The 26,239-nt window shown below is 33.1% G+C and overlaps 1 long non-coding RNA gene across 1 annotated transcript; it reads left to right on the forward strand.

Annotated features, from left to right (window-relative positions):
- The first annotated feature begins 4,402 nt into the window (after nucleotides 1-4,402).
- On the forward strand, nucleotides 4,403-13,957 carry LOC111058813. Its single transcript, XR_005573398.1, has 4 exons — nucleotides 4,403-6,219; nucleotides 7,531-7,657; nucleotides 8,592-8,711; nucleotides 13,819-13,957. It is a non-coding gene; the product is annotated as an uncharacterized LOC111058813 (long non-coding RNA).
- The last annotated feature ends 12,282 nt before the right edge of the window (nucleotides 13,958-26,239 follow it).

The raw sequence follows: 26,239 nt of genomic DNA on the forward strand, positions 1-26,239 counted from the left end.
CTTGAACATGACAAATCGTAACTTTGACTACTTTCAACTGACTACAATTTTCCAATGCCTAAACATGACTATTTTACCTCTCGATCCAACTCATCATACTAATGAATCAGACACACTCATTGACCTTCTCATTGTTAGTGATCCCAATGAGGTTGTTCAAGCAGGCCAAATCTCAGTCCCAGCTATTTCTAGACATGATTTGATCTACTGTGTACTTTCCCATAAGATACCCAAGCCAGAACAGAAAATTATCACTTATAGAGACTTCAAAAACTTTGATGAAGCCGCCTTCCTGACTGATGTGGCTCAGACTCCATGGCATCAAATTGAAGCATTACCCTCAGTTGATGACATGGTCAAGACTTTCGAGAATTGGACTTTGACTTTGTATGACAAACATGCACCTTATGTGACAAGGAGGATTAATAGAAAACGACGAGTACCGTGGATGACTGAAGACATACTTAAGATGATGGGACGTAGAGACAAAGCACATAGAAAATTTAAAAAGACATTTGACTTGGACAGTTTGATAGAGTATAGGAGCCTTAGAAATAGGGTTAAACAGGAATCACGGAACTCAAAGATTAGGTACTTGAATTCGTTTATGACAAACAATAGACAAGACTCTAAATCACTTTGGCAGGGAATAAAAGAATTCGGGCTTGGCAAAGAAAAAACGAATCCACAAATTGACTTACCATTGAATAATATAAATGACCATTTCGTTTCACACTCTAACCAACGTGACGAAGTTGTCATTGCTAATCACATTGATGATCTTGAAGAGCAGGTTACAAACTTAGATTTACCAATCACTGATCAATTTCATTTCCATCCAATCTCAGAAGAAGACACTTTCAGAGCAATTCAACGTATTCATAGTAATGCTATGGGTGTAGACAAAATTCCTATTAAATTTATCAAGAAGATGTTATTTGCTGTTTTACCAACCATTACATACATTTTCAACAAGTCACTTGAAGAAGGCATTTTCCCTGAAAACTGGAAGTTTGCTCTGGTTCGCCCTCTAAATAAAGTTCCATCACCCAATAAAGTTGAGGATTTTAGACCAATCAGTATTTTACCTGCATTGTCCAAAGTGCTAGAAAGACTCATTCATGCTCAAGTTGTAAAATTTCTAGACAACAATAGTAAGCTTCATAACTTTCAATCAGGCTTTAGAAAATTCCATTCAACTGAGACAGCTCTGCTTCGTGTCACTGATGATATAAGGTTAGCTATGGACCAAAGAAAATGCACCATCCTCACCCTATTTGATTTTTCAAAAGCATTCGATACTGTTGATCATACAGTCCTTCTGAATAAGTTGGCTATTCTTGGTTTCAGTCACAACTCGTTAGTTTGGTTTAAAGATATCCTCCCTAGAAACATTAAATTATTTTTGGTTCAATCTCTCATCTTCCCACATTTAATGTATTGTAATTCTGTTCTTAACGATATGCAAGTCACTCTGAATGATAAACTACAGCGTTGCCAAAATTATTGTCTACGTTTCGTCTACTCTCTCCAACGCCATGATCATATCACCCCAGCCCACATTGCTAGTTCAACATTAAAGCTTCCCGATCAGAGGCTTTTTCGAATAGTCAAGCTTGTTAGATATATCTTGATATATGGTAATCCGAACTATTTTAAAGATGATTTCAAATTTGTCTCTGAAGGTAGGAGGATAGATGCTTCACATACTAGAACCGGAGAAAGTACTTTAAGGATACCCAATCATCGAACTACTATTTTCACAAAATCCTTCTTAGTCAGTGCCTGTCGTGCATGGAATGCACTTCCTGTTTCTATCAGGTCCATCGAGAGCCGAGCGAGCTTCATCCTAACTTTAAAAAAACATCTTTTGGAACAAATGACTGAAACTGTCCGGCCCTAGAACGATCACATGACATCCATCCCCCACCCATCCCACAAATACAAACCTTTAAACCATGTTATAGAACGAATTGTATATATATAGGTTCATTCCTTAACACAAAGTTGGTCTTTTCTATAAATCTTTACAACTCATGTTGGTACGTTCGCGTAAGATGGTCCAAGCATCTTTAGTAGCTCCACAGACCTATCATGTGATGGCGTTTGTGTAATGGAGTATTATAGTTCACTCCCGTGGGTCTGCGCGTTCGCGCCATTTATTCAGACTGAACTTGATTTGAGGTTATGTATTGAAGTTGGCGCCGTTTCTGTTGTGAATGGAATTATTCTTGTCTAGTCCTTGTCTGTCAGCTGTCTGTTGTCTGCAGACAGTGCAGAGTGAAAGTAATATTGTGTTTTGTGATGTTGTGATTGTGTCAAAATGTCCAAAAAGATTATTCAAGCAGTGATGAAATTTTGAATTCAACTTTGAAAGGTAAGTCAGTTATAGAATTATAACTTGTACTTGAATTATTATAATTACTTGTACTATTTAGCTTGCTTCTTTTACAATTATTTCCTTATGAGATTTAGTAATGCTTTAAGAAAGAGTATAGAATTGCTATTAAGAATGCAAAAATAAATTATTTCAACAACAAAATAGAGCACTCAAAAAATAAAACTCAAGCTGCATGGAAGGTAGTTAAAATTCTTACAAATGTCAACAATGAAGCTATTGATTCACATGATGATAACAATGCTGATTCATTTAACAACTTTTTCATTGAAAAAGTTGAGGAAATTAGTGAAAATGTGCCAGTTAGTGAACATCTCAGCTCTCACTACATCAATAAGTGCAATAGGCCCAATGTACCATTTTTTTCCAACCTGTTACTGCAGATTATGTGTACCAGAAAATAAGTAGTCTTAGTAATTCAAGTTTTTTTTAGATATATATGGTATTAATTCTAAGGTCTTAAAATATCTGCCCCTTATATAAGTGAAGTTTTGAGTTACCTTTTTGATTATTGTTTAGTATACAAGCCCAGTCAGCAGTAAGGCTTGATTCAAGGCTTGAATTAGAAGCAGCCTTCACTTGTCAATCAAGGCTGAAGTTGAATCCAGCTGGAAACGATGTTGCTTGACATTCAACTCGAAGTCCCCTTGAATTTCCATACTAGAATCGAAAGCAGCATACCCTTGTTTTTCAAGGCTAACAAACTTGGTTGGAATCGAAATTTAATATGGCATGCTATGTATTCGTTCGAATTTAGCTTTTATTGCATGGGTCAAACAAGTCTTGACTTTGCCTTGAATTTCCCTTGTCAGTCAAAGCTAACAGTCTTGATTAGAATCGATCTTGAATATGGCTCGAAAGGTATTCGTTCGATTTCAGCTTTTATTGCATGAGTCAAACAAGTCTTGACTCTGCCTTGAATAACCCTTGTCAGTTAAAGCAATACCTACTATTACTTCAGGCCCCACAACTAATTAATGACGTCATAACATGTAGATTGATTCTTCCTAGATCGTAGTAGTTTCTACTAGCTTATCAATGTAACTTTTGTTACTGTATGAATTTTTATTGGATGGAATACTATCTAAATTTCAAATTAAAGACACTTGTATTTTAATAAATAGAAATTTTATTGAAATAAAAACACTATTCCACAAATGCAATAATTTATCCATATTTTCAGATTGATAGACATAGGCCTACTCAATTCAGTGATAGAGCTATTGATAAATTCATCTCAACCAAAAATACTTAATAATAGCCTGTATCAGAGTCGAAGGAGAGGTAAATCAAAGATAAACCAAATTTCCTAACTCTTTTTTAGGAAAGAGGCTCCCACAAACTTGATCACAATTGATCTGTAGTACAAAGAAACCCATCAGGAGATGTTTTTCAGTTAGGTAAAACCTTCAATATTTTGATGTTATGGGCAGTTCCAACACTTTGCATTTACTTTTTAATTTATTAATTCAAAAGTTCTTTCACACACTTTATTCACACTGTTCTTCCACACTCTAATTACACTGTTATTTCACATTTTATTTACACTGTTCTTCCACACTTTAATTAAATTTTCCACTCACACTTTATTTACACTGTTCTTCTACACTTCATGTAAACCGTTGTTTTGTAGAATTGAAGCTCTTTCTTCTTATCGCTCGTATCCATTTTCGTTTCAAAGTAATCTTTCGAAAAAGTAAAAAAACCGTTTTAAACTTTAAAACCGTACGGAAACTTTTGGAATCTTGTTATAATTCCCGCAACAATTAGGTACCGGTACACAGCAGTATCCCAATGATTTAAAACCCCAAATTCATTATTACTTTTCACAAACAAATATTAGAAGAATGATAAACAAACCATATTCATTGAAATGGAACACCGTTAAAATTGAATTTGTAATTCAAATTTTGTTGATTACCATATCAGATGTGATAACAAGCATCAGCGCCCTTATTCAATACCTACTATTACTTACTCGCTTGCTTACCGCCAGTAGATCATCGATGATCTACATGTGATGACGTCATAGTTTATTAGAGATCAGTTGTAGGGGCCTGAAGTAATAGTAGGTATTGGTTAAAGCCGATTTGAATCGATCTTGAATATAGCTTGCTACGCATTCCCTTGGATTTTGTTTCTATTGTGAGTGTCAAACAATCCTCGAGTAGCCTATTCTACATTGTCTTCTTTACATTGTCTATTTCTCATTGTCACTTCCAAAATCTCCTCTAATACAGGGGAGAAGAGATCAACCTGTAGTGTTCATCCCACACAGCACAAAAAGTTTAAAAAACGTTTAATAAATTAATAAATGTTTAAAATGTATAAATCCGATAAACGTTATGAAAACAACGTTCAATAAACGTTAGGGAATTTTACTAAAATGAACGTTTACTCTATAAACGTTCAATAAACGTCTAGAATGTATATTGCTGATAAACGTTATGAAAACAACGTTTGATAAACTTAGAAATGTTTACTAAAATAAACGTTAGAAAGGTTGGTACAGTATGGAATTTCTACAGTACCTACCCAGTCAACACACTAAGTGAAAATGTTATAAGTGAAAATCAAACATTTTTTTCAGAAGGTGTCTCCTCCCCCCTCACCTGTGTATCTTAATCCCTAAAAATGTCTCAATTTAGGCTTTCTGACCAATATTCCTAAGTGGAATTGAATTCCAATCCCTTTCTATCTTCTTCAAAAATCCTCCAAAAAAGTCTCCAACTCACCGTTATCGAGATAAAGAAAATGTTTTACACAAATTAAGACTGAAATTTTTTGAGTTTTCCAAAAAGTCTCATTTTAAGCTTTTTGTTAATAAATTCGGGTGCAGAATTGCAATTCAAATACTTTTTGTCTTCTGCGAAAATCGTCTAAAATGCACTGTTAACGATATAATTGACCTTTTGCGCTAAATCCAGAGGGACTTAATAAATTTGCCAGATGTTCAAGTTTCCCAAAAAAGTCGAAAAATTGTATTTCTAATCAATAGTTCGGATGCAGAATTGAATTTCAAACACTTTTTGTCTCTTGCGAAAATCGTCTACAACGTACTGTTGATGATATAATAGACCTTTTGCGCTAATTTTAATCCAAATAGGGACTTGGAAAAAATTTGATCGATTTCTAAGTTTCCCAAAAATGTTCAAAAAAGCAGTCTTTTATCACTTATTCGGCTACAGAAGTAGATTTCCAGCACTTCTTCTCAATGCAAAAATCCCGTCAGACGGGCCGTTGACGGGCTACTAACGTTTAAAATTTTAAATAATTGGTAATTGATGATGGAAAATTTTGAAAAAAATAATTAACGATTCTGTTCATGTTATAAACATTGTCCTAGAATTTCAAATGTTTCCAACCAAAATTGAGAAAGTTATATCATTTTTTCAAATTAGATTCCAGTTTGTGCTAAAAATCATGTCACACACCAAGCCTATGAAATAATTTTCAAGTTTCAAATTCAAATAATAATAAACTAGGTACTATTTTATTGATTCCAACATTATTTCAGTGAAAGCACAAATGTCCACCATAAAGAAATCATTAATCCATCCCAGAAATATGGACTGTTATCTGTTTTAATGTTAACAATAAAGATTGTCTATATCAATAACTTTGAAACTCCCGGGGTGATTTGTGCTTGTGCACTACTGCGCTTGAGCGACAGCCATTAAAGATGTCCTCGGCCTGTCTTCTTTAGTTTTCAGTAGTTGAAGGTGAAGTATTGCAGTATTGGTTCGTTGTTTGTTTATCCTTTATTTTATCGCGTCATCAAGTTGATGATGATTTTTGATTGCTGAAGGTCTTAAATTAAGGTAAGATCATTCATTTATGTCTAGGATATTTATTGATAAATTTAATAGCATGAAGTTACCTACTAAACAAAGCTGTTTAGCCTAATAATGGCAAAGCGTTCCCCAGACAAATTTGTAAAGCACATGTTGTTTTTAAAAGCACTATGGTAAATAATTATTATGTTAGGCCCTATTAATAACCCTGATACAACATTAATTGCAATTTTTAGTGTGTATAAGTTAATTTTTTCCATTTTTAAACCCAAACAGTTGATTTAACCAACTGTTAACATTGTTGGTACCTTAAACTTGTAAAACAACTATCAAGTGTGGTTTCGATTTTATGATTTAGGTAATAATTTTTAAACTAGTGATTATATGATTCAGTAATATCATAATAGATTGATTTAATTATTATGAATGTTTAAGATATAAGAAGCTATTGTAAAATGTTACAATAATAAAGCTAATAAGAGAATAGGCCTACCAACTAATAATATTGGTTATTTATAGGCATATTAGGGACTATGGTTACATTTGACCTAATTAACTTTTTGAATACAGTATTTTGATTAGATAAAACATTATTTATTTCAATATGACTAGCCTAGTATCAAATCAACCTCTTGAGAAATACTCTAAATAAACTGTAAATAGCAGCAATCATTCTTATTGATAGGCTACAATTTAATAATTAGTTCAGTACTATGTAAGGTCCTTAAATACTCCCTTGTATTGGTTTATTGTTTTAATACTATCAATTTATTAAAACCATACTAAATTATTACTTCAAAATTTCGGTGTAAATGCACGTCCAGTGCCAACATACCTGTCATCAAATTTTTGGTTGGGATTGATTATTAAGTATGCTATTTTGAGCACAAAATCACAAAAATTAAACGGCGGTCACTTTTGTTTTTGAAATAAACTAAGTTCAAAGTAGCACAATTTTACATGCATTTAACCTATGAGTAGCAGCCATTTTGATTATTGAAATCATCAAATTATGATATTCCTAATCTGAGTTTTCCTAACCCAAAGCTTTTTCTAACCTAAGCTTTATTAACCTAAAGCTTTTCCTAACCTTAGCTACTTATGGTTGCTACTTATAGCATGGGTTAAATGCATGTAAAGTTGTGCTACTTTGAACTTAGTTTATTTTGAAAACAATAGTGACCTCCGTTTAATTTTTTGATTTTGTGCTCAAAATATTATACTAAATCGATCCCAACCAAAAATTTGATTACAAGTATGTTGGCACTGGACGTGCACTTTAGCCAAAATTTCTTTCAATTAGATAATTGCTTTCATACATGTTCCATTTGATTTCAGACGAAGGTGGGAATAGAACTGCAGATACATATTATACTAAAATCCACCATGACAGATGAATATGATGCCAAGGATTAGATTTGAAAAAAGTTCTTCTCCTCTCTACATTTGATGAAAGCCATTTTCAGTAAGTTGCACTCGTTCAATGATCAAATTTTTCAACATAGCCTACATAAACAAACTTACTTGTAACCTTAACAAACAAACTTAGGCTACCTACAATAGTCTATATTCAAGAATTACTGGAGCAGTTTTAAGATTTTATGTCAAGCCCTATTAATAACCCTAATATAACAGTAATTGCAATTTTTAGTGTTTATAAATTGAATGTTTATCATTTTCAAACACTAAGGCCCGGTTGCACAAAAGCCGGTTAAATTTTAACCATGATTAATTCCGCGAGAGCCAATCAGAGAAGCCGTTTTATCAAAAACGCATTCTCTGATTGGTTCTCATGAAGTTAATCACGGTTAAAATTTAACCGGCTTTTGTGCAACCGGGTCTAACAGTTGATTAAACTGTTATCATTGTTGGTTAACTTCAAACTTGTAAAAAACTATTAAGTTAGTGGTTTTAATTTCATGATTCAATACATTTTAAGCTAGTGATTATATGATTCAGTAATATTATAATAGATTGATTTAATATCATGGATGGTTATGATATAAAAGAAGCTATTGTAAAATGTTACAATAATAGAACTATTCATAACACCATTATAGGCCTACCTACTAATTATTAGTTATATTTATTTGGGACTATAGTTACATTTTTGTTAGGGACATGAACTAAATTTTTTTTAATATTTTGATTAGATTAAACCATATTTATTCCAATATGACCAGTATAAAATAACCCCCTTGAGAAATACTTTAAATAAATTGTAAATAAAAGCAATCATTCTCATTGATAGGCTACAATTTGATAATTAGTTCAGTACTATGTAAGGTCCTTTAAAACTCTCTTGTATTGGTTTATTGTTATATCATTTACTATCACTTATAAAATTCCTTTCAATTAGAAAATCGCTTTCATACATTTAATGTATCATTTGATTTCAGGCAAAGGTGGGAATAGAACTGCAGACGCATATACCAAAATCCACCATGACAGACGAATATGCTGCCAACTACAGTTTTAGATTTAAAACTCCTTTCTACATCTGATGGAAACCATTTTCAGTAAGTTGCACTATACTATTTCCTAATCACTAAAGCAGTTTTAAAATTTTAAAATGATAACTTTATAATTGAATAGGCTCAGATTTTTAATTTCATATGAAGCAAAAATTTATTGTAAAACAAGCTGCAAATTAGTATTGTAATTTCCAAAGAACCATATTGGAGACTTAAGTCACAATAAATCTCAATAATGTTGGATATGTTACAAGAAGTTTGACGAATGAGTGAACTGGCAGAAGTGTGAACCGCGGCTAGAGTCGGTTTAAGGTTGTGCAAAGGCTAAAAATAACATTTATACTGGTGATATTTTTCAAAGTTTTTCGGTTTGTATATCATCAACCTATCAAAATGAAAAGGTATCCTCAGAAAAACATTTTTTCCGATCATTACTTTTTGAGATATGAGAGCCTAAAGTTTGAATTTTTCGGACAGAACATTTAAAATTCGGTTAAAGATAAATCCTTGAGATTTAGAGGATAGATTCTTCATAGTATTGTTGAACTATTAAAAAAATATTTTCTGAAAATATCCATTTTATCGAAAATACAAGGTTTTTGGGCCACTCTGTATCTATATAGAACAAGACAATTATTTATCATGCAAATATTGATTGGCTCTGAATTTATTTATCCTTTTGTGGATACAATCACAAATCATAAAAATATAATTTGGAAAGAATAGCAGGCTTTGCCCAAAACTATTTTATTCCCAAATTTTGATAATGAATAATATGTCCCAAAATGTTTTTATAATATTTTACTGCTGAAAGTTCAAGTTTAATTTTCATTGATGTTTAAAAAAATATAGGTATAAAAATCAGAAATAAAATATAAATTACTAGCAGGCCCTCTTTTTCATGTCTATATTGACTGGGCTAATATGGTTGCAACTTTGAGTGAGTTAGTGTGAACGCATTACTGGGATAAAACATACCTATAGTCTTTTTTCTTTAGGGCTACCCTGGAATAATACTTGAGAATAGAAATCAAAGAAAAATAAAAATAATATTATTCTAATATTTTTATTTCTAAAAAGAAATATGCCAATTTTAAAATGGGTACTTGAATTTCTGTTTTTATTTACATACCTACAGGTATGGTTTGAAAAACAAATACGGCTATCTACTACAGTGCAGTGTAAATATTGCCTAAAACGCTAACCTTGCTAACATATAAAAATTAACATACAATAAAAATAAGTAACATCCATATTTACATAACCAAAAATGTCATATATTCGACTAAAAAGGAATAGCACATTTGCTCCTGGGTGGCACATATATGTGCGACATGACTAATCAACTCCTCCCAATAAAAAATTAGGTTTACTTCATATATACCAGTCAATTAATACAGAATACTCCACACATTCCAAATCATATCACCTGTTGAAATGAATATTTCCTTAACAGTAATTTGAATTACTCTGGAATATCGTTAAATTCCTCAAGTTTCTCAAATTTCAGGGTTTTTTCACTCGTGACACATATATGTGCCACTCGGTCTTTATATAGAATGGGAGTGTAAACCAAGGATAGTGTATAGCAGGTTGCCTCAATCGCGTTTACATACGCGGATGAGATGGCATGAGCCTACGTGGCAAACGCCGGCTTCCCATAAGAATTACATACAAAACACCGCGTCAAATATCACTTCCTCACATAAAAACCGCTGTATTGATAAAAAATATGAATATGCTATTCAATTCGGAAAGAAACAAGCTCCACATCAATGTGTATTTTGAAAACATTAATTCATTTCGAAAAGTGTAGAAAGTCCTTGAATCTATCACTATATTCAATCGGTAAAACCTATTCATATTTGTGAAAAAGCTGGTAACTTATTTGTTTTGGACTTATTTTAAACAATAATATGACAAAATGAAGCGAACTCATTTAATTTTATGCTGGTCGTCCAATAATATTTAAAAATGATTGTTCCTTATTTGACAATTGTTTGTGAAAATTGATAGTTGTATCGTCGCCTGGAATGCTAGTTGCAAGCATTTGTATTAATGATATTTGTTTAAGACTTTATTAATTGACATATACCTAGAACCAATTTAGCGAAATCATGGAACTGATGGTTACAAGTTATTTTTAGAACGTTGAACTGTCTGGTTACTAATAATTATTTCAGTTGTCTACTGGAAAGCGTAGTGCCAACACGTTGTTCTTGTATTGTGTTTTTGTTTCTGCTCAGTGCAGTATTATTATTATTAGTATATTTTATCGATTATTTTCATGGGACACAAATTTACAAAGGAAATACCATATATTATTCACGGTAGTATGATATTTTTTATTTCAATGTGTCCATGGGATACTTATGAATGCAAAAAACACTTGTGTAAAGCAAGAATAGATCTTAATTATAATTTAAATAGTTCATCAAATTATGACTTCAAATAATATAACATTAATTATTCATGAAATTATTCAACTACTTTACAGTACAGTAGTGTAATGCGTTTTATTTTTTGATAAAATAACAGCATTAAAGTCATTAAAAGTCATGATTATCTATTTTTTTATCATAATTGGGATAAATAAGAATCTTTATAATGTTTAAATGATGTTCATATATTCTTAGGGCTTATCTAGACTGTTTATTTTTGTGATAAAGCTAGGCAACCGTTGATGGGTTCGCATTGCTATCTTTCAGGAGTTGTTGATAAAATAACGTTAATATCCTGAAATTCCTAAAGAAGCTGTTAGTTCTTTCCACAGACTTCATAAGGATAAAATTTCTAAATGAGAATGGAATCTGTTTAAGAGAAAGAACTAAAACGATGCAGAAAAAACTAATAGAAAGTACAAAAACGTATTTGAAATGGTATTATCAAATCAAATTGTGTGTTCAAACGATTTGTTTTAGACTCGCCGGTAACATTTATAGGATTTTTACTGAAAATTAGTTTGATATTGTTTCAAAGGGGATAAAATGCTGAACATTTTGATGTCAATCACTTCTATGTAAAGTTGATGGTTGATTTGCTATGAGGGCTCAAAGTTGGCATTTTTACATTTGAATGCATGTTAAGCCAGGGCGAGAGGTCGCAGCATGACGTCACACCATAGCAGGCTGCGTTCTCCACGCGTCTTATGTGATCAAGGCAACCTATTATTATACTATTCTTGCTGAGTGTAAACCACCTGAACCAACCCATTTTTTTTTCAATTATAAGGAAATAGCAGTATCATCAAAGGCCAATGACATACATATACGTACACAAAATTCATCATTAGTAAATTATTATTATTGATCATGTTTTCAAAGTATAAAATAAAAATCCAAGAAAATATTTGACTTACAGATAGAAAATTGAATTGTCCAATATGTTGTGAAATGAAAATAGTTCATTCAATAAACTTATTTGTGAATAAAACAATCATGTCAAAAAGGCTTTCTTTTATGAAAGTATGGAATAATCATAAATTAGTAGTCCCAATACATGTGGAGAAATTGCAAATCAGTTACTTGAATCAAAGAAGAACTCATCGTTTCGTACACTTCACCGCTTGCTCCCAATACTCTTTTCAAATTTCTTCTACATGTTTGCCTTTTTGCAACCAATGTCCAATCACTGCTACCCAAAGACGGAACCTCCTTCAAACACAGTTTTTGGCGGCTGATTGAAGTTTTAGTTTTTGAAGAAATGAGGGTTTGTAACTCAAATATTTAAAATGTAAACACCCATTGTGTGGTACATAATTTTAAAGGCCTTTTTAAAACAAGAATGACGACATCAATAAAAATGTTCTATGATACTTTTATCAAAAATGGCGGCTGATTGAAGTTTTAGTTTTTATAGAAATGAAACATTGATAAAAGTAATAAAACTTAAAACAACACTTTTTTTGATGAATAACGAAACACATTGAAAAACTGATTATTTATTTAGTAATCTGTTTGGTACTTTTTACTTTCCTTGCCCTATTAGCCTACCATAGGTAAGGAAAGTATTGCTTTCTGAAAAAAATTAAGGTACCCCAATTTCTAAATTTCTATACGTTTGAAGGTTTGAAGGTCCCCTGAGTCCAAAAAACTGGTTTTTGGGTATTGGTCTGTGTGTGTGTGTGTGTGTGTGTGTGTGTGTGTGTGTGTGTGTGTGTGTGTGTGTATGTGCGTCTGTGTACACGATATCTCATCTCCCAATTAACGGAATGACTTGACATTTGGAACTTAAGGTCCTTTCACTATAAGGATCCGACACGAACAATTTCGATCAAATGCAATTCAAGATGGCGGCTAAAATGGTGAAAATGTTGTCAAAAACAAGGTTTTCCGTGATTTTCTCGGAAACCGCTCCAACGATTTTGATCAAATTCATACCTAAAATAGTCATTGATAAGCTCTATCAACTTTCACAAGTCCCATATCTGTAAAAATTTCAGGAGCTCCGCCCCATCAATGCAGATAGAATCCCAATTATCAGGCTTCAGATACAATTGAAACAAAAAAATCAAGTGGAGTAGATTGACCATGAAAATCTCTACAATTAATGTTCAGTAACATTTTCACCTAAAATTGAAAATAAGCTTTAAATTCGAGAAAATGTGATTATTCAATTGCAAATTATTGTTGATTCTATTAAATCATTCACTATGAAGAGATAGCAGACCTCATGTGTGTCTCCAGCGTTATTACCCTGTCACCAGCTGGCTCAAATCACTGAATAGTAGACTTGAGATGCGCGGGAACAATAGCGTCAGGTGATCAATTTTCATAACGGCAAGGAAAGTTGTGTGAGTGCGCCACACCAGATTTTTACATTTCATTTCAAAAGATGCTCCCGAAATGCTCGAGACCCTTTATTCTCTCGTTTGACAGTGTGCCAAACTGTCATAAATGTAAATGAGATGTCCTTATGAAGGTCTAAGTCAACCACTTATGAGGGGTTGAAATTCATTTATGTATGTCAAAAGGTAGAGTATTCGACCAATAACTTATCCTGAAAGTTACAATATGTATATCAGTCTCCAACTTATAAAAGTTTTTAAGCTACATAATCAGCATTCTGAGAATTGATTACCGAGAAATTTTATATTTTACTCATAATAACCTATTAAGTTATCCCACTAAACTGTACATTTCATATTTTACAGGACCAAGAGCAGAGAGACTACGCCTCATGAAGCTCAAATCGAGGACGATAGCAGTTCAAAGTAAAAATATATAATTAGTAATAAATTGAAAGTTCAATTTTTGTAATATTTAATAAAAATCATTGAATTTTATTGAAAATAATGCTTTCTTATTTACATTTTTCGCTCATATAGATATACTCTGAAGTTAAGCTTTAAAGAAAATAAACTAATATAGATATTAATATATAATATTTAATATTTTAATAGATATTCAAAGTAATAATTGATGTGTTACTCAGATGTATATGAACTGTATTCCATTTGAGGTGTTGCAAGCATAGAGGGCTGTTGAACTAGAGCAGATTTGATTTAATTAATTCATCGAATGGCGAGTGACTCATGCACTGCTCCCTCTCAGGACAGTCTGCAAGCTGTTATTGGTTAGCAGAGGTCGATCTCGACTCAATCAATACAACTACAGAGACAGTTTATAGACTGCCCTGACAGGAGAGAATGAATAAGTAATTTGCCATTCACAGGAGAATTTTAAAGAATATTTCAATTTGAATAATATTAAAAATATAAAATGTATATTAATAATCTGATTCAGTGCAATCCAATATAAATGCTTAATCATAATTCAAATTTCATCCAGAATTTGAAATAAATCTGTAATTCTTATTATTCATGATTCAATTATTCTTCCAAACTAATGCTCCAATCTTACTATTGCCTTAATACTCTATTTCTATACTCAGTGGACATCCATAGATTCTATATGTAGATGAAATCTATATAATATATATATTATATAGTCTATATATATATATATTATATAATCTATATATTATATAGATTTCATCTATATAATCTATATATTAATGAAATCTATAATATATATATATTATATAATCTATATATTATATATAGATTTCATCTATAATTATATAGAATGTATGGATGTCCACTGAGTATAGAAATAGAGTATTAAGGCAATAGTAAGATTGGAGCATTAGTTTGGAAGAATAATTGAATCATGAATAATAAGAATTACAGATTTATTTCAAATTCTGGATGAGATTTGAATTATGATTAAGCATTAATATTGGATTGCACTGGCCTTGAATCAGGATTGATTTACTCTAAACATCCAGCTTGAATCCGACTCTAATTGATCTAGAATCACAATAGAATCGAGCTTGAATTTCGTGAAAGGTGTGCCAGGTGGCCTTGAATGGACGGATTGCATCCAGCATGCGTTTCAAGCCTGAGTCAAGACTGCATCTCATTCCTGATTCGACCGTGCATCTCGGGCCTGAATCGAGCACGCAACGCGATCTTGATTTTAGCTCGCAGCACCAGCCTGATTAGAGCCTGCATTTCGATCTCGAAACTGGCTTGAACGATGTATAAACGGACTCTTGAATTCAACTCATTTCGAGCAAAACGCATGCGAATGAAATCTTGAATCAAGCCCTCACGTTTGACAAAACGAGCTTGTTTTGATTTCGATTCAAGTTGATTTTGCTGATTGGGAGGGCATTTTTCCAAGTGTATTGAAAAACGTTAAGGTAATACCTGTAGGCTACATAAAAAAGGTGATAAGAAAAACTTCAGGCCAATATTTCAGGCCAATATAATCAGGCCTTATTTCAGGCCAATAACAATTGTACCTGTGATATCCAAAGTATTTGAGGCCATAATGCAAGACCAGATCTCAAATAATTTTGAAAACTTTGGTATTTTTACTAAAAAACAATTTGGTTTCAGGCCATGTAGAAATACTAGCAATGCAGTAACAAGTTTAGTAAATTAATAGTGTTTTTGATGATTTGGAGAAGGGTCTATCTGTTAGTTTTTGGTCATATGACATGTCTAAAGCTTTCGATACTGTTAAGCATAACATACTTTTTGAAAAATTTTCTTATTATGGCTGCAATTCAAAATCAATCTATTTAAAGGACCGCAACCAGTTTGTTTACAAAGATTGTCAATTCTCTAAGGGCAGAAAGGTTCATTATGGGGTCCCTTAAGGCTCCATACTTGGATCAATACTCCTTAATATATATATTCCAAAAGAAAGCAATTAGATTGATTTGTAATGTTGATATGAGGACCCACTGTAAACCTTTTTTCACAAAATTGGGAATATTAACTGTCTATTCTTTGTATGTATTATTTAGTGTTAGTTAAGTAATCTGGATTTTTTTAAATTAAATAGTGACTGTCATGGATATGAAACCAGAAATAGGAATAATATCACAGTTCAATAGTTCAGGTTCACAACTTCACAAAAAAATCTTCTGTACACATCTGTTAAACTGTACAATTCATTACCACTAGAAATTAAGGCACTGCCTCTTACATTCTTCAAAAGGAAATTGAAAACTGTACTGAAAGCTGAAAGTTTTTAAGATAACATCCAAGAATTTCATGTAATTGACTGGACCAAATATTTGTAGGCTAATATTATTTGTATATATTAATTGTATTATGTAATATCTAGTACCTATTTTTGACATTTATCAATGCATTGTTAACAATGTCTATGATAATATAGATTCTTATTCTTATTCTTTCAAGAATGTGAACAAAAAAAGGCTTGCTCATTTTTGAAAGTGGATTTCATATTTATTTTTTGTTTGTATTCTAGTTTCCTACATCTTTGTGAGTAATGAGAGAATTGAACAAATACTTTCTGTATTAATTAAATTTATTACTTATAATAAATTAACTTATTACACATGGATGAGTGGATGAATAACCCCCATAATAATTTGAAATTAAAAATGGTTTTTGAATTTCAGTATTTTTTTTATTTCTACAATTTATTCCTGTTTATTATTTCATTTATTTTATAATAGTTCCTGTTATATTCAATGTAAACAATTTTCATAGATAGAGAATAGCTGCTACAGTATCTTATATTCACTTTCTAGAAAACCACATGAAAATACATGTGAAACAATTGTGGAAAATGCACATTGTAGTGGGTTCTAGCACATACAATATTATTAGATTACAAACTCTACCTCTTCTTTGGTTCTAACCTTCTTATTGTGGAAAACTTTTTATGAAAATTGCAACTTTGAATGCTTTATTGAAAAACGATGATACGTATCAAAAAAGTATTTTAGCTGTTGTTTTTCTTCCAAAGACTACATTAAAATAATGTGTCATCTAGTGTGATGATCTTTTTCTTCGAGAAATATTAGTTTAATTGAAATAGATGGAAACAGTTAATTAATCAAACTTGAAAAGCTAATTATACATTGAAACAAATCCTGAAACAAGAAATCTAGCTTATTGGAAGAATAGCTTCCAAAATTACTAATGAAGCTAACAATGAAAATCAATGAAAAAAATTCCAATGTCACTTCAAAAATCATAAATTGAATCTATGAAGTGCATCAACAAATCAACTGCATTCAGCCTATCAGCTTGGAAAATTATGTATTATCATAAATTCAATCGAAAGAAAATACTGTAACCATGCCTATTGGAAGAATCCTTACAGACATCGCGAGGAACGGATAACCAAAAATTGAAATTCTATCAGCCAGTTGCATAAAAGAAAATCAAACCATAAGATGACGTCTTTAATGGAGCCACTTCCCTGTTCAGCTCTGTATGATGACGTCATCTTATGTTAATTAAATTACATTTTCTTTTGTGCAACTTGCCGTTTGTGTTGGAACTTGGAATTATGACATCCCTATTGTCTGTACAGGTAGATCGGAATTTTCTCTTTTATTATATTCAGAACCTACAAGTTATGTATGGTAGCCATTGAGCTTATTAATTTTTTTTGTCCAAAAAGATGTGGGGTCCCAAATTTGAGAATAATTTTCAATATCATTTATCTTATCAATTCGAGTGATAGCTCATTTTACTCTAGAACATGGTATGCCATAGTGGAGTAGGTCAATTTCCACACAGAAAAAACTAAACAAGTAGAATAGAGGACACATTATAAAATTTTTTTGTAACTAACTAGGTTTTGTATGTAATTTATTGTAATTTATCTAATATGTTGCGTAATTGATCTTGTAGTTTTTTTTTGGGGGGGGAAATAAACACTCATTTAATTATTTGTTCATTTTACTCAGCTCTTCAAGGTGGGTTCAATGCATATCGGTTACCTGATTGAACCTTACCCAACCCTAACGCATGCCTTCGCCACGACCAACCTCACCAGACATGTGTATTTTAATGAAATGATTATAAACTCAACTTTTTGGAATGGGATTGCTCCAAAAATACTTCAACAGTGTAATAAATAAGTCAACAGTGCAATTCATTAAAATATACATAGCCTATCTGGTGAGGTTAGAGGTACTAGTGAGGTTTTGTCAGGCAACCGAAATATGCATTGAAACCGCCTTGAAGAGCTGAGTAAAATGAGCTATCACTCAATATGAAAAGACAAATATTAAGAATTCTCTAATTTGGAGAAAAAGAAGAACAAGATGACAAAGAAGGAGAAGCAGAAGAAAAAGAAAAGTTGGGAAAAAAGTAGGTGTTATCCAATGTACCTACAAGGTACTGGTATACAAAATACAAGGTATACAGAATACAAAGGTACTGGCCACGAAAAGATGCGCGTTGACAAATCCAAACCAGCTGGTCGGTGTAACGTCATTGGTGCTCTGAAAGTATATTCTTCCTATCTTTTCAATGTTAAATTGAGCAGCTTTGTAAGTCTTTTTCTCAAAAAGTACATAACTTTCCAGTACCATCGACATCCCCTACGATTAATACAAGAATTGATCTTAAATTTTTTTAGAAATTCAATACTTTTGGACGGCTGGATCTTTCAGAATGATCGATTTTGTAAGAGCCTGCTCATCGAAACCAACATTAAGTTGGCTCTCCACTAAAATATTTTTGAAATCTCTCAACGCCATCGTTTTGAGCTCGTTTTGAGCTGATTTGAGCAACTTTTATTTCGTTTTGAGCACCCACCGTTTTCGAGATATGACATCTCAAAAATTGGAGAGCCAACTTAATGCCAGCTCTCCACTTTTCGAAATCGAAAAACTAAACACGCCATCGTTTTGAGCTCGTTTTGAGCTGATTTGAGCAACTTTTATTTCGTTTTGAGCACCCACCGTTTTCGAGATATGACGTTTCAAAAATTGGAGAGCAGCTCTCCACTTTTCGGAATCGAAAAAACAAACATGCCATCGTTTTGAGCTCGTTTTGAGCTGATTTGAGCAACTTTTATTTCGTTTTGAGCACTCACCGTTTTTGAGATATGACGTGTCAAAAAGTGGAGAGCCAACTTAATGCCAGCTCTCCACTTTTCGGAATCAAAAAAGTGAACACGCCATCGTTTTGAGCTCGTTTTGAGCTGTTTTGAGCAACTTTTATTTCGTTTTGAGCACCCACCGTTTTCGAGATATGACATCTCAAAAATTGGAGAGCCAACTTAATGCCAGCTCTCCACTTTTTAAAATTGAAAAAGAAAACACACCATCGTTTTGAGCTTGTTTTGAGCTGATTTGAGCAACTTTTATTTTCTTTTGAGCACCCACCGTTTTCGAGATATGACGTCTCAAAAATTGGAGAGCCAACTTAATGCCAGCTCTCCACTTTTTAAAATCGAAAAAGAAAACACACCATCGTTTTGAGCTCGTTTTGAGCTGATTTGAGCAACTTTTATTTCGTTTTGAGCACCCACAGTTTTTGAGATATGACGTCTCGAAAATTGGAGAGCTAACTTAATGCTATATAGTAGATCAAAAAATCAATTATAACTCCTAAACCAGAGGTGCTCAAAACGTGGAAACCTGCACAAGAGTCGAGGTCTATGAGAAGTAACATTCAGCAGAAATTGACGTTTTGAGCCATCACAGTTCTCAAGTAATTCCCACTCATAGTAAGTACCATGTACTATATGGTAAATCAAAAAATCAATTATAACTCCTAAACTAGAGGTGCTCAAAACGTGGGAACCTGCACAAGAGTAGAGGTCCATGAGAAGCTACTCTCAGCAGAAATTGACGTTTTGAGCCATCACAGTTCTCAAGTAATCCCCACTCATAGTATGTCTCCTGTACTATATGGAAAATCAAAAAATCAATCATAACTCCTAAACCATAGGTGCTCAAAACGTGTAAACCTGCACAAGAGTAGAGGTCTATGAGGAGTTACTCTCAGCAGAAATTGACGTTTTGAGCCATCACAGTTCTCAAGTAATTCCCACTCATAGTATGTACCATGTACTATAAGGTAAATCAAAAAATCAATTATAACTCCTAAACCAGAGGTGCTCAAAACGTGAAAACCTGCACAAGAGTAGAGGTCCATGAGAAGCTACTCTCAGCAGAAATTGACGTTTTGAGCCATCACAGTTCTCAAGTAATCCCCACTCATAGTATGTCTCCTGTACTATATGGAAAATCAAAAAATCAGTCATAACTCCTAAACCAGAGGTGCTCAAAACGTGTAAACCTGCACAAGAGTAGAGGTCTATGAGAAGCTACTCTCAGCAGAAATTGACGTTTTGAGCCATCACAGTTCTCAAGTAATTCCCACTCATAGTATGTACCATGTACTATATGGTAAATCAAAAAATCAATTATAACTCCTAAACCAGAGGTGCTCAAAACGTGTAAACCTGCACAAGAATAGAGGTCTATGGGAAGCTACTCTCAGCAGAAATTGACGTTTTGAGCCATCACAGTTCTCAAGTAATTCCCACTCATAGTATGTACCATGTACTATATGGTAAATCAAAAAATCAATTACAACTCCTAAACCAGAGGTGCTCAAAACGTGGAAACCTGCACAAGAGTAGAGGTCTATGAGAAGCTACTCTCAGCAGAAATTGACGTTTTGAGCCATCACAGTTCTCAAGTAATTCCCACTCATAGTATGTCTCCTGTACTATATTGTAAATCAAAAAATCAATTATAACTCCTGAACTAGAGGTGCTCAAAACGTGGAAACCTGCACAACATTCGTTCTTCCAAGGATGAATCATCCTTTTTATGTCGTTCAGCGTGATTTCCAAAGGATGAGACGTAGTGCAATTGAATTTTTATATCATAAACCTATTTTTTTCCAAATTTCGTGGAAATCGTTAGAGCCGCTTTCGAGATCTGTCGAACATAAATTACCAGATATAAAAATTAATAACTAGAGCTCTTTTAAAATAGGATATGGGAACAGGAAAATCATTCACACTTCGAAACCAGTGGGACTCAGAACGTGAATACATGCATATGGGTATATTCCAGGAGAAGTTACTATTAATAGTTGGATTCAGCAAATTATTATGCCTCCTGCTTCCTCTTTTTCTTAGTTTGTCTAACTTTTCCCTTCATTTTGAAAGAGGAAAATAGAAAAATATCATTTCTATAAACCATGATCTTCCAAAAATGTAACATATGTTCTTTTATATGGATTACCATTAAAATCTGTCCAGTGGGGAAAATGAAGTTTTGAATCAGATACTTCACAAGTTTTTCCCAACTGCTATTCATACATTGTATGTATCTTGTAGAAAATTCAAATGTTTTTTCTTCCTCTACATTGAAATTCTGGAAATGTATTTACTGGTATACCATATTGACTCGGCTTGTGAAGGTTTTGCCAATGCCAACTTCCTCTTTTTGGCATTGTTTCCAGGGACACCGTACATTATATTCTAATAATGTCACTCGAGGAGGTACCTTCACACTGTCCCCATATTTACAACATTTACATTATTTACAATATTTACAATATTTACAATATTTACAATCCAAATTCATTTACAAAGTATGTATATTGTTATATTTCTTACTGTTACGATATTTGAAATTTTCTAGTAGATATCAATAGTGGTTCATTGTCAGTCGAATATTGTCAATGATACGATAGTCAATCATATCATTGTCAATGATAGATTAGGATAATAATTATAATAATAATAATCACTAATCATCATAATTATAATTGCTGTAATAATAATATTGTAATGATAATAATAGTAATTCAAGTATTCCACTACTATTTACAAAGAGTACAAACATGATTATACAGATTATTTTTCAAAGATTTTTATGATATAAGTTTTATATACATTTCCACAGTGCGTCCCTCTTCAGTTTGAAGCTGTGTGGAGGATGACTAGCACTCTTAACAAGAAAAATACATCAAGGCTTTATATTCCACAAAGCTGATATTGAGTTCAATAAGTGAAATAACTATGAAATGAGTAATAGGTAGTTATTAAAATGAAATAAGTAAATAAAGAAGAAGTTTTTCAGGAACTACAATGCTTAGAGTAAATAGAATAGAATGAATATCTATAAAAAAACTTATTTCATAATACTGTAGATAATTGAAGATTGATAATCAATAAGAGGTAGAGTTTATATATACATTTAAAAATTGAACACTCCCAATTTCAAATTATTATAATATATTTTGAATAGAAACAGATACAACCTATCAGGAGAGAATCTGTTAATAGTATCGATAGGGTTCACCTTATCGTGAAAATTATAACAAATAATTACCTTTAAATGTAGGTGGTTATTTATGATAAATAATAATAATAATAGTAATGATAATACACATAATAATAATAATAATAATAATGATCGACAGAATTTATATCGTGTATATCAATGCAGAACAAGTGACTTTTCTGTTGGCACCGCATGGCTGACACTTATCTTTCAAGTCATCAAAGACTTGCCACTGATTGTTGTGGCGCCTGCAAAATGAAACAAAGTGTCCTACGGATTTCACACTTGTTCCACCTTGGTAGCCAATAACGCCACGTAAATGATAAATTTTATTCTTGATGTTCAATGTTTTTGGTACATCAAACAGATTCACATCTAGGTCACCCTTCTGAATATGACCTATCAGGTCGATAAGTAGGTTTGGACCTAGTGTGATGTTTGTTTGACATTGACAGTTCTCTCTTTTGTTATGATTTGAGCAGATCACACTTTGAGTATCTTCTAAAATTATTTCAATATCGTTCTGCATGTCAATGAAATTACCATGCTCAATAAAAAGGTCAAAATGATTTTTCACCTCTATTGTGCTGTAATCACAATTTTCACATGAGGAAGCGAAAACTGCTGAAGGGAGCTCAGTCATGACAGCATCCAGCATTTTGCTGACAGTGGAGACTGAATCTATTTGATAAAGACCTTGCACCAAAGGGGTTAATTCAAAATATTTTGCCAACAAAATAGCCCTTTTTTTATAAATTTGGGCACATATTCCCATTTTTATAATGGATTTTACAATTTCAGACATGTCAGTCTGTTTGGACATGAGATATTCATTATAATTTCTACTGTCACAAGCTGCGCTGCATAGTACTTGGCACAAAGAATCGAACATGCAGGTATTTGATGCGACTACTTTCTTGCCATCCAACATCCAAGGTTTTAGCTTGGGATCATCTCCATTACGTAAAATGCCAATTGGAATAATTTTCCTTTGATCTGAAAGATCTATTATTCCCCATTCAGAAGACGGCTCTAGGTAGGAAGAACGAGGGCGTTTTCTCACAAGAGGAATATCATTTACCCCTCTCCAATTCTCCTCACAGTTTAGCTCTTTCTTAAATTCATTGACTACATCCCGTGACTGTGTAAACATACCTTGACTCACCTTAGCTTTATCAGGTGAATAATCTTCAATTTTTTCAAGATTATGATATGTTGTCATTTCTTCACTCACTGTTTGAGGATTCATAATCTCACCTTCTTCATCACATTCATTCAAATAATTTTCTTCTTCATTCATTTCAATTGATTGGTGACATTCGTTTCTTTGGCGCAACTCTGTGGTCTCTCTCTTCAATTTCAATGAGCCATCAATGAATTTTATATGGCGAAACACAAATGTGTCAGCTCTTGTAGGAATCTCGTTAGCTTGAAAAACTTTGTTTTCTATTATGGAGAATTGGGTTTCTACTACTGAGCTTGATGCAGTTGAACCTCCATAACCAAAATGAGGTTGCATCAATGCAGTCCAAAGTGGGATGAGGTTTGATATTTTCAACAAATCCTCCACCACATTTGGGAGAAACTGTTGATTATTCCTGTCTCCCACATCATTTTTCTTATCCATAACTTTGTTCTTAGTTTCCATTACAAAATCCCGGAATGTTTTTGATGATTCTTGAGAAGGCAGTTTGAAATCAACTTCTTCGTTGTCATCAGCCATCCCGAAATCTGTTTCTGCTTCCTCATACGGAATATCTGATGAAGAAATTTTCTTCTGCAAATATATTTTTGCTTTCTCTGATTCTGTTGGTTGCCCATTAGGCAAGCTTCCTTCAGTCTCATAAAAAGCAACTGTCATGATTTTTCTTAAGACTTTTTTAAAATGACCAAGGTCACTTTCCTTAACAAGAAGGCAAATACATCTTATATAAAATACTTTTGTTCTTTTTATGGCTGTCTTGAGGCTTTTCCATCGTGATATGAGTTGTACGACATGTGCTACATCATTTCTAATGTAACAGCGTGGCTTGATGAATCGGTCCTGATCGGTTAAGATGATAGCACAATTCTTCAAGTAGTCACTTAATGAATTGAATTGAGTGAACGCTTTTATACTTGAAGCAATTATAGCTAAAGACATGTCACAGACCACACAAGGGGGAATTATAGCACCATACTTCAACCAAGATGAGAGCCAGTAGGTTATTGATACTGTGTCATGTTTCTCACTAATCATATTTGACACAGAATATATTTTATTCTCTTTATTACTGTGGATTGTGATGTCGTAAAGTAGAATGCTCCTTGATTTCTCGCCATTGACCCTTTCAAATCTTCTCACTACACCTCCTGTAGCATCTATGCTAATCTGAGCATTATCTTTTGTTGCTGTTACATAATCATTATATATACGAATTTGTTGCGCACTGAAGTAATGACAGTGGAATCTATCGTAGGATACGTCTTGAATAACTCCTCTGTAAGGAGATTCATATTTCCCTCTACATAAGGCAACAATTGGATCGTCGTCCAAGTATTTTGAACGCTTGTACTGGGATTTTGCCACTCTTAGAGTATTCAGTGAGGGAATGTGAGGTGCTTCTGGATCATTCAATTCCATATCTTCATGCGCCATGTCCTTTTGAAGTTTTGTTGCACTGAATTGTGATTTTGCAACCTTCTTTCTATCGAATCCAGTCAGTTTTCTTTTTAGAATAGGATGTTTCTTTTTGTAGAAGCCTGTGTATTTCATCATTATTTCCAAATGATCAAATTCTCGTTTTGGCTCATCATATAATTTACCTTCCAAAATAGAATGACAGTAGGTACACTTTGCTTTGAAGTAGACAAATACATTTCCACTTGAATTTACACGATTACAAATGAATTTGAAGCAGCAAGGAAGGCGCAAACTGTTGAATATTTTTTTATTTATCATGTTTGTCCATGTGTTGCGTTTCAGCACTAATCTTCTTCGACAGGGTTTTGATTTGCCTTCTCTGTGATAAACCCACTCTGGATAGAGTTGTAGCCATTCGTCTTTGCTTAGTAGTATGGAAAATTCCTTTGTATCTTTCATTTCAATACTGTCATTATCAGAGAGACTGTAATCGTAATAATTTGTTGAGACACCGATCTCAGATGAATCAGTGTCATAGTTGTAGTCCTGTGGCCAGAACCGATCTCGCAGTCCATATCGGTTAGTCGTGAACCACAGATGAACTGTTTTTGGTGAAACGTTGTATACATTTGTTATTAAGGAACTCAATTCAGTCCAAAGAGAATCGTTTCTGGGTGGGATATTGGGATACTTTTCTATTGAAAAAATAGTTTCATTGTCATTCAGTAATTGGTGAATTTCATCGACCGGAACTGTACCCTGTTTTGGCATTTTGAATGAATTTCATATAATCGTCGTAGCCTATAGGCTATAGCCCAATCACACTCACCGTTGAGCTTTCAATGTTGTGCCTCTCAAGTGTGCGTTAGAGAACAAGGTAGGCTGAGAAATTGCTTTATCAGAACAGGAAAGACGTGTGTATGCTCTGCTTCACTGCTCAACTCAGACTGAGACTGAAACTTATTGAATGCAATAGTTGCATAATAGTGGCATAGTTGCTGCAATCATCACAGAAGGGAGTGGGAGGGGGCAATGAACATCTGCTTCTACAGCAGTGCTACCAACAGTAAAACTGGATGAAAAAAAATTTACCATGTAAGGCTCTATGCACAGTCGCGTTTTGAACGAGTGGAGCGACTCTCTGCTGGTTAGCCAATTTCAGTTCAGTCAATTTTCGCGGCTTGTAGAACTTGGCCATTGATGGGAGAGTTCTGATTTCGAATTCTCAATGTTTTTTGTAATACCGGACATCAGCAATTTTTTATGAGAATTACAATTATTGAAGGAATCAATTATTATTCATCGGCATTTATTACTTAAATTAATCGGTTGATAACTGATAACTATATTTTGT

This window comes from Nilaparvata lugens, chromosome X (genome assembly GCF_014356525.2).
Source record: "Nilaparvata lugens isolate BPH chromosome X, ASM1435652v1, whole genome shotgun sequence".
In the NCBI taxonomy this organism is placed as follows: domain Eukaryota; kingdom Metazoa; phylum Arthropoda; class Insecta; order Hemiptera; family Delphacidae; genus Nilaparvata; species Nilaparvata lugens.